We start from the raw sequence: 11,131 nt of genomic DNA on the forward strand, positions 1-11,131 counted from the left end.
TGACAATTACTTCTTGGTCTGACCTAGCTCTTATCTAATCTAACAGTTCTGTTTTATTTCCTGATCAACAATCTCGAGGGGATCAAGTGGAACCTCAGTAAGTTTGTAGATGACACCAAGCTGGGTGGGAGTGTTGATCTGCTTGGGGGTAGGAAGACTTTGCAGAGGGATCTGGACAGGCTGGATTGATGGGCTGAGGCCAATGGTATGAGGTTCAACAAGGCCAAGTGCCGGGTCCTGTGCTTGGGTCACAACAACCCCATGCAGCGCTACAGGCTGGGGGCAGAGTGGCTGGAGAGCTGCCTGGTGGAAAAGAACCTGGAGGTGTTGGCTGACAGCTGGCTGAATATGAGCCAGCCCAGGTGGCCAAGAAGGCCAATAGCATTCTGGTCTCTATCAGAAGTAGAGTGGCCAGCAGGACTAAGGAAGTTATCATCCCCCTCTACTCAGCACTGGTGAGGCTGTACCTCGAGTACTGTGCCAGTTTCGGGCCCCTCACTACAAGAAAGAGATTGAGGTGCTGGACCGTGTTCAGAGAAGGGCAACAAAGCTGGTGAGGGGTCTGGAGCACACATTTTATGAGGAGCTGCTGAGGAGCTGGGGTTGTTTAGCCTGGAGAAAAGGAGGCTGAGGGGAGACCTTATGGCTCTCTACAACTACCTGATAAGAGGTTGTAGTGAGGTGGGTGTTGGTCTCTTCTCCCAAGTAAGAGGCAATAGGACAAGACGAAATCAGCCCAAGGTTGCACCGAGGGAGGTTTAGATTGGATATTAGGAAAAATTTCTTCAAGGAAAAGGTTGACAAACATTGGAATGGGCCGTGTTCAGAGAAGGGCAACAAAGCTGGTGAGGGGTCTGGAGCACACATTTTATGAGGAGCTGCTGAGGAGCTGGGGTTGTTTAGCCTGGAGAAAAGGAGGCTGAGGGGAGACCTTATGGCTCTCTACAACTACCTGATAAGAGGTTGTAGTGAGGTGGGTGTTGGTCTCTTCTCCCAAGTAAGAGGCAATAGGACAAGACGAAATCAGCCCAAGGTTGCACCGAGGGAGGTTTAGATTGGATATTAGGAAAAATTTCTTCAAGGAAAAGGTTGACAAACATTGGAATGGGCTGCCCAGGGAAGTGGTGGAGTTAACATCCGTACAGGTATTAAAGAAACAAGTGTAGATGTGGTGCTTGGTTTAGTGGTGGACTTGGCAGTGCTGGATTAAAAATTGAACTCTTAATCTTAAAGCTCTTTTCCAACTAAGAGGTTGTAGTGAGGTGGGTGTTGGTCTCTTCTCCCAAGTAAGAGGCAATAGGACAAGACGAAATCAGCCCAAGGTTGCACCGAGGGAGGTTTAGATTGGATATTAGGAAAAATTTCTTCAAGGAAAAGGTTGACAAACATTGGAATGGGCTGCCCAGGGAAGTGGTGGAGTTAACATCCGTACAGGTATTAAAGAAACAAGTGTAGATGTGGTGCTTGGTTTAGTGGTGGACTTGGCAGTGCTGGATTAAAAATTGAACTCTTAATCTTAAAGCTCTTTTCCAACCAAAACAATTCTATGATTCTGTAATGCATGCTCTGTTCTACAGTGTCATTTTGAATCAGAATATTCTATAGTTCTACAGGAAGTGCTACAGAAAAAAACCTAGAATCTTGGTCTCTCAACCTACTGTTATTGACTAAAACAAATCCCCTCAAGGGAGGAAATTGGGTTTTCTTAGTACGATTTTCTATGAAATGACTTTTATTGTCATTAATGCTCTATTTCTCTATCTTAATTCTGTGTCAGTTGAATCCTTTTTCTTTTTTTCCTGTAATTTTACTTGTGATTGATGTCTTGCTAGCCAGTCTACCCAACTCACCACTGCTGAATGGTTTTCTTTTTGAACATTCATAAACAGGAAGAGAACAGGCAGCGGCCCTCGGTATTGGGGGCCCCCAGCCTTTGCTCCTCTGTACGTTTGGAGGTGAGCCTTAGTCCCATAACAGCACAAAATACTTCTGATTACATTATTGTTTATTGATATGGGTTCAATATTGCCTCTATATTTTTCCTTATTTACTTTTTAATATTACTAGCATGATTTATACCAATTTAGTTACATATGTATTATCATTTGCTATCTATTTGCTAGGTATCTTTTCATACATGTGGCATCCCAAGTTTTTGGTCAAGTTTTCTATACTGTGGAAGCGAAGCTTTTGACTAATTATTTTTCAGGAGCCTAGATTTTCACTTGTGTTGAGCTTTCTATTAGTTTTGTTTACACTTTTTCTCAGCTTTTGGAAATTAACACTTTGGAAATACTGCCTGTCTATCTGTCTGCCTATCTACAAAGCCCTTTGAGGCTGTCCTCTCTTTGCCCATGTTGAACGTAATTGGATTGCTACCATTGATCCTTAGATAACTGCCAACTTCCAGTCTAATGATTCGGTCATCTGGTTCATTATAAAATAGTTGCCTCATGTGGCGTAGAGCATGCTTTGGTTTTAGAACAGAGATAAGCGTTATAGCAGAAGCTCTAATGATGATTAACTGTTACAGGCTGGTTGAAACCTGCAGCATACATCCGCCAAGCTGAAACCTCCAAAAAGATACCTCTTTCCCCACATCACTAACAAATATTTAAGGAATAGTTCATCCTATTCTCTAGTTTGAATTGGTGTTCTGCAACAATCCGTCATCAAAACCCCCCTCTTGGGTTTTGTTAGTGAACTCATTGATCCATGTATGTTCAAGGTCTTGCTGTTCTGAGTTATCAATAACTCTAAAGTAAGTAATTGCCTTCTAAAACAAGCACCCTTCCAGCCTCTTTTTCTTACATAGCCTTTCCCAAACAGGTTATAGGCTGTGATTTTAACATTTGAGACATTAAAATTGTCCACCAGGATTCAATAATGTCAATTGTATTGAACTTCTTCTCATCAACAACAATTTTCAATTCTTTTTGCTTACTATCTGGATTTGTAGTGATGGAAAGGGAAATTTTTATTATTTTCATTTTCTTTGCCACATTACATCAAAATGTTGGGAATATGCTGGATTTAAGTTGTGTGAATTATTTTCTGAGTATGTTTCCTTGTAAGTCTGGTTTCAGAACTTTTGAATCTTCCAGATAGTTTCTAACAAGAAAATTATTTGTGTTACCCATGTGATACAGGCCATTTCCTTAGTGAGGCTTCTTCTTTCAGGAGAATGCAGCCTGCTGCTCCATGAAATCCAGACGGTTTGTTCATGCTTCCTGTGAACCTAACAATATTCTCAAGCATTTTCTACCTTTTTTCATTCCTAGGACTAGAAATATCTCAGAGAAGATTACTTGAGCCTATCTCTTTATTACCTCTTTTCCAAGACTTGGATGACTTTCCTAATAACATGTGTAATTGGACTGATGCCAACAAATTTCCGGCTTCTAGTCTTCCTTACCTTTGAATGAACTGGTCACTTTTCTCAATATGATGACACTGATGAGGTCTGTTTTCATTTCAGAGTTGATAGTGCAGTACAAGTACGGTCAAGTATAAATATTCCCATCTTCTGTCTCTTCATTAAGATGCCAAGATAGTTTAATTCAGAGCATTTGATAGTCTTACAGTATCTGAATTCGGTTGAATGCTTCCTGGGAATCTGTCTCTTTCTTGATAACAGAATTAGTAGGTGTGCTCTTGCTTTCTACAGTTTGCCCAAAAAATATTTAAGTCTTGTATGAGTTAATAGCTGATTTGAAAAGAACAAGACCTGTGCAGTTAAGAGGACCACAAGAAAATTCACAATACAGAAGATAAAAGAAGACAGAGGGACTAAATAGGAGTGGTTTCTCACTCCCTCTCCATGAAACTGGAACAAAAAAGAAGGCAAAGATCTGAGAGAGTTGTTTCTCTACAATTATATTAATTGCTGGTCAGTGGAAATATGATTAATGTGACCCCATGCAGATTTCTGTATGGGAAATATTTGGATCCAAATCAGACATCTTAGGGCTCCCTCTGTGGTTGGCAGATATAAATAAGGGGTTCTAGTGCCTCATCCTAAAACAAAATCTATATTTATTTCATCAGGTAAACTGAGTCTTAAAAACACTCATTTCTCTTTATGACTACCTTAATTGTGAATACTGCGGTTCTAAAAGTAAATGAGATTAATCCTACCTTAGCTGATTAATATGAAAATACTAATTTTTGGTAAAAATGGTACTAGCTAAATGCCTCTTACTTAAACATTTAAGTTCCCTGGGACTTACTCACAAGAGTAAAGTTTGCTCAGCTGCTGAGAGTAGGATTTATTAATGCTATAGTATGTCTTTGCCTGTTTTCCAAATGGTCATAAAATTACTGTTTTAAGATCATAAATCACATCATTTTCTAATGCATAGCTTATATTTTATTGATTATTTTTGCAAATTCTAGATTTATATTATTAATAAATTCCGGGTTTGCATTGACTACCTTTATTTTTCTAAGTGAATAAAAATGTCCATAGGAGAGCTTTCAGACAATTTCTTCTAAAGAATTTATAGTGCTTAATTTTACTGCAATTTAAATTTAGTTTCTGGATTTTACCTGTTTGTAGCCCATAGGTGAACTGTGTTCTGCGCCAACTTACTTATTAATTTATAAGCATGAAGCAGGCAATGTAGCAGAGACTAAGCATGCACATTAAAGTAACATCTCACAGCAGTATTGCTTCCAGCTGGGGAATTCAGTGTAAGAGTTGTTACAACTACTTTCTGCAAAATTCTCAGAGTTCTTTATCTGGAAGCAGCTTTTTCCATCTGGTACTGTATGAAATGTTGTCTCTGTTTTGAGTAACTAAGTTCCTCTTTTTTGAGAGTTAAAAAAAGGACACTTAGCCTGGGCTAGAGTAACTAATTTCCTCTTTTTTGAGAGTTAAAAAAAGGACACTTAGCCTGGGCTAGGCAACCCGGTATAAATACAGGACAAATTAGATTGCCTGTGGAGATCGGTCACTCAGTTTTCTAAGGCATCTCATGGGAAAGAGAGCACACCATGTGTCAGCAACCTCACATACCATAAGCATGGGTTGAGAAAAAGATCTTGGAAAGACTGTGAGAATGAAAAGAGCATTATAACATGCCAGCAAAGCTGGTTCATAGTATTAGGCTTGCCTTAAGCTAGCTATAGCCCCTTGACTTTCAATGTGTTTATATTCCTCTGTTGGGTCACCTCTGGGGGCTACTGTGGTGACGACGCTTCAAGCATCTGCTTCAGGGAAACCTTTTAGGCACTTCCTGAACACCTGAGCTAAGGCTGTCATAATTATCACAGGGGACACTTGTGCTCATACCTGTAGGCTCAATAGCTCTTGCTCATCTCTAGATTCACCTGTATCTAGCAGCCCTCACAGGACTAGGGAGCTCATATGCACAGCTTTTTAGTCTCTTGAATGACCTTATAGGGTCATTCTGTGTGCCTCCTTTTGCTGTTCTGGATTTCTGGATCCAAGCACAGCAGCAGGACCCAAAGATGGCTTGGTTTACTCTTGAAAAAAGCAAGATGAAGGAAAGGAAGAATAGAGTAGGGGTTGGGACAAACAAAGGTGGAGGGAGAAAGAGGACTTTAAACAGGTTCCAGCAACACTAATAATGCTCTCCTTTTTTCCTTTTCAGGTCTTCCCCTCCTCCATCTCTAAGAATTAATTTTCATCCAGAAATTATTGAAACACTGAAAAGGAGCCAGTGTCTGGCATCCAATACAAGGGATGAAAAAAAGGTCAAGCTTATTGTGAACTTTCTACCTAGAGTATCCTGTTCCAGAACTGGCTTAAATGGTTCTCTGCTTTTCTCTAACGTTTGCCTTACTGCATGATGCTGTGATCAAACAGAAGAGACCATGAGGGGCCTGTTTTGCAAATAACCCTGCATGTAAGTGGTAAGTTCATACGACCATCTTAGCAGTACCATGATGCCAGAGAGCCCTGAGTAAGGGACCTGCTAGTCTGATCCCAGCCTGTGATGACAGTGGAGTGGGCAGAGAGACTTTCTCTCCATGAGCCCTATATTGAGGCTACTCTGCTTTGGCCATCATTTTCCTGCATGATACTAACAAGACACAGCAGGTGTCAATCAGAAGCTCACTCTATGGCCAGACAGTCATCTTACCTGACCTGTTCTTCCTGGAAAGAAGTTGTTTCATGGAGTAGGGCAGACACATAAGCCAGGCTGAGATGTAGGTGAGTTGGCTGGTGGTGGAAATGGATCTAGGATGAATGGAAGAAAATAGAGTGGTGAAAGAGTCTGTGTTGGCAGCAAAGCACAGGTCATGCATGTATCAAAGAGGATATTTTACAGTCTAGTAGGAATTACGCCAGTTGGACACTGCTTGTTTAGAAATGCTTTAGGATAAAGAAACTTGGTGCATGTGCTAGGATAGATGCTGATTGACCTGGTTAGACACATTTGTAGTATGTGTCATCTTGTCTAACTAAATGGTTGAGCCAGATCTGAGGGCATACATCCAGTGTATCAGTGAAGCATCCACTGAGCATCCTGTGACTGCTTCTGAGCAAGCAGGCCTGGGAGGTGCTTTCTGACAGGACAAGGTAAAAGACACCAGAGGAGATTGAGAAAGATTGTGTACATATAGAGTGTGCAGAGGTACGTGTGCATGTGTGTGTACACATACCCACTAGTGTCTGCAGTCTGTGCATGATTTTTTTTCTTTTTTCAGCTGTGTGGGTCTCCTCCTGCCTGGGAGAGAGCCTTTGGACAGTGATCTTTCTTTTATGTGTTTTAGTAGGGAAACTTAAATGCTAGCTCTGATAAGAGCAAGAGCAGAAACACTTCCCATGAGAGAAGTGAAATATAAATTAGACATCCATCAGAGAAGAGTTCAAGGTGAGCTGAGCATGTGTGGATCATAGTACTGAGGACTGGAAGGGACTCACTGATTGCAGTCCACTGTAATCAGTGTAACAGGTGTGAAACAGTCATTCTACCTTACACCAGAGATTATGGTTTTCTGTAACACAAAAACTTCAGAAGATCACCAACTGCCACAGGATTCATATTCCTCACACAACATGTGAGAGTAAAACAGTCATTTGCTCTGTCCTTGGCCCTTCTAATAGTGGGAAACTTGTCTTCTTTGAAACCTTTCCTTCACATTCCTGCCTCCTTCCCTCTGCCCCACGTACAACTGGGTTTTCTCACTGTGGTTCTTTGGCTGACGGAAATTGCACCTTGAACAACACTGCCCACAGAAGTGATATGTTTGGATCACTTTTGAACAAGAAAAATGCGGACTCAGTTGCTTGTAGAGAACATAGTTAGCATTCTTACCTCCAAACGTGACTTTCTCTGCTCTGCACTGCGTTGAAGTGTTTGGGAAGAAATGAAACTCCGTTACTTTTTTCTTCTCTATCTGTAACTATCAGCTTTGTAACAAGGTAGAAAGGAAACAGGTGGACAACATGGTGATTTTGGGATATGATTAGAGGCAATTAGTTATCACTGTGGATGCACTAACTGTGGGTGTATGCACAAGGATCTGCACTGTCAAGAACCTTCCAACTCCGCTTCCTCAGATGTCTGAGATCCAAGCCTGAGGTATACAAGGCTAACCTAACACAAAGCAAAGTACATTAATGTTGATATACAGGAATGAACATAAATAATCCCGCTTTTTAGAAAACTGGCACTCCAGTGAAAGATGCCTGTTTGTGCGCACTTAAGTGCAATGGATTTTTAGCCCTACTCCATTTGTTCCATGTCATCCCATTGTTCAGACTGCAGCCAACAAGCTGATTTTGGGTTGGGAAAGCAAATCCTACCTATTTTTCGGCTTGCTCCCATTTTCTTCCTCAATGTATACTATATGTGCTGAAGAGTGAAGCTTTTATGTGATTGGCGAAATTCTGCTATAGACCACCATATATCACTGGAGGGTTACTTATCTCTGACAATAGAATTTGAGTTATTGGATATGTTACTCAGTAGGACCAATTAGTTAACTAAAAGTTGAACCTTTCTGAAGCAGAATGTATTTACAATGCAGGTTTAGCTCAGTAGTGAAGAACTGTGTTCTTTTGTTAAGAGGTGCTGTTCATACTGCGTTTTTGAGTTAGATGGCTCACAAGGTTAGTAACACAAGAATGACACCTTTGGCTTTCATACATAACTAGCTCAAATCTAGGACTTGTTAACTACCAAATGTTATACTGTAGGCTGTTACTAGATAAAAACTATTCAAACGGCTATGTGGGGAAAAAAATAATAAGAAGGTTGATCTCTATTTGTCTCTTTCCTTCAAGGACAGATGCCTGTGTTGTAAGACCCAGCATTGCAAATGTATTTGTTAGAAGACAAAGCCAAACTTAATAAGCATAGAAACTCCTGTGGCTGGAGATAACCTTCTAGATCAGGACTTGGGAGCATATGAAAAACAATGAAAGGGGCAATGTTTTTTATTGTTAGAAAAAAATGTAAAACACCAACAGTGCTCTGAATTCTGCTGTTGTATGATTTTCCTGCTGCTAAGGAGTGAAACAGAAGCAATATCCCGCTTCTGGAACAGCCTGTGCAAAGACTCTCCAGCCCCACCAACTAGAAGGTCAAATGCGAACATCCCTGGCTGATGGACGTGGAATTATTCCACAGAAAGGAATTGGTGCTGTCACTACCCGTGTTTTCGTGCTTGGTCAGTGACCTGACTCTCACAGATGTTACATTCATTTAAGTGAGACTGTGTGCAGAAGTTGTCCTTCCTTTAGGGTCAGCTGCTTTTGCGCTTAACAGATGTGGCTTGTCTGGGGTGAGTTTCGCTGAGGATGGGATATCCCTGGCTTCTCCCAGGCAAGAGTCCAGGGCTCAGGTTAAGACAAGCATGAAGCTCAGGGAATCAACTACTGAGGTGGTGTCCAAGGCATGGGGAAGAGCTCTTATTGCAGGCATGGTGTCCAGCTGAGCTGTCCTTAGGTGTTGGGTGAGGTTTGGGAGAGGCTTTGTGTCTGCCTGCTCCCGCTGAAGCAGGGTGTGAATGGGAGTTTGAAAGAAGCCCCAAGTGGGTCTTAGAAGGAAAAGTGATACCTGTGTGTCTGAGGGCACTGATGTCTTTCCTGAGAAATAATTAATGTGAAGTGTTACCTGAAAAGGTGCTAACTGCAGGGTGTGAAACTTAGCACAAAATGTCCTGGCTAACCCTGTATAGCTATTCTGTGCTGTACATAAATACTTTGCTAAGGAAGTTTTAGTTTCTGACTAATATTCCCCTTTGAGCTCTGACTAATATTCCACATACAGACTATTCTTTCTTTATCAAATTTTACCATTACCAGAGGCAGGTACTGATTATGCTGTGTCTGTTTTTATCTCCACACTTAATTCATCATATACTGTATTAGTTTCTTATATGTGCCATTTATATTCCATTGTGCGTGGTAATTCAGGCTTTCTTTTATATAACATGAATAGCTGTGAATGTAGGCTCTACGGACTTTTGCAGTGCAAGAGTAAAACCTAATTTCATTTCTATATAGCATGCCCTTTCTGAATTTCACATGAGAAATACTTGCTCCTGAGCTGTCCAAATGAGAATACTTTGGCTTGGGCCACTGTGGCAGGTCACTTACTCACGCTACTTGTCAGCAACACATTGATGCAAGCCGAAATGCATTGCCTTCTCATTTGTTTTTAACCTTAATGAAAACTTGTGTAGAAAAGGTATGCTGGCATAGCAATGAGGAATGAGTCACTACCATCCTCTGCTATCCAGAAACGAAATGTCAGTGCAGCTGCTCAATCTTCATTTCTTTACATAACCAAAGGCCAGTCAGGTCTTAAAATTTTCTTTTCTATATAACCTCTACCTCTCCAGAGCCTTCTTTTTATATGCATGGGTGTGTGGGGATTATGTGGCTTGAATTTCAGCAGAACCACGCAAAACTTTAATTCTCACTCCCCTCTTTTTCCCTCTTACTTCCTCTCTGAGTCACACAGGCTAATTTATTATTGTGAAAGTAAGTGGGTTGTTTTCAGCTGACTATTCATAAGAGCGTATTATGCCAAAAGGAGCACAGTCAGTCATATAAGAAATAACCAGCCTTCCCATTTCTGCATAAATACAGGTATTCATGTTGAAGCAAAGAGGGCATAAGTCATTCTGGCAGCTGAGACATGCAATATACTGTGTGTGCTTATTGACAAAAGTATTTTAAAAAAAAATAAAATAAAACTAGTTTCCATAACAACTGCCACACCACATAATTCTAAGGCTAAAGGGACGTGGATTTGCCAAGACAGGACAGCTGAGGTACCTTGGGTACTTTTAATGCAGGTGTTGTGGATGCACAGCTCCCCTTTCCAAGTGTGGATTTTGAAGTACTGCACAAACTTAGCGTCAAAGTTGAGTTGTGATAGTCACTGTGGCAGCCTCAGAATCCTCTGCCCAGGGATGTAAAATGGGTATGACAGCATCCCTGAAAGCATTTTCTTATTTAGATCATCCATCCTGATGATCTGAGTACTCTGGTTTCTTTACATCTTTCTTAAGCATCTTGAAGTTTAAGCGTGAGGGTTTTTGCAGGGCTGGTGGCAGCTTTTAATTTTTTTTATTCTAGATATATATTAATTTGTGGGAGGAAGAAAAAGGACTCTGTGTTTAGACTCCAGGTATATTTTTATAAATTGTAAAAACAATTTAGCTGCAGCTCCCACATCCTCAAATTCCCAGCACAGGTAACATATTACAGTTTGTTTTACCAATGAAGTAGGCTGCAGCAGAGTTGTTAATTGCTCCCTGTCATACAGTGAGTCACTGATGGCAATAAAGTCTTCAAGAGTCCTGAAACAAATCTCTGTGCTCTAAGTTTTGAATATCTGATGCTTTTTATAAATTCCACGACTCTTCCAATGTTTTTGGACGTCTAGACACCAGGGCTTTACAACAGCATTAGTCATGGAAAGCATAAGTCAACCAACCTAGGTTTTAGAATTCAAAAATCTTCAGCAATTTCTTTTCAATTCTATTTCATCTTTGGTATTTCATGCAAAATATAAATATCTTATACAATAGTTGAAAAAAAAAGTGAATTTTGATAACAAAAAGAGGTTTCTTACTTGTTCAGAATAATTCCAGTGTTGTGAACTGGCATTAAAGAGGTGTATTAAAAAAAAAAAAAAAAAAAAAA

Source organism: Calidris pugnax, unplaced genomic scaffold, assembly GCF_001431845.1.
Source record: "Calidris pugnax isolate Ruff unplaced genomic scaffold, ASM143184v1 scaffold24, whole genome shotgun sequence".
NCBI classification, from domain to species: domain Eukaryota; kingdom Metazoa; phylum Chordata; class Aves; order Charadriiformes; family Scolopacidae; genus Calidris; species Calidris pugnax.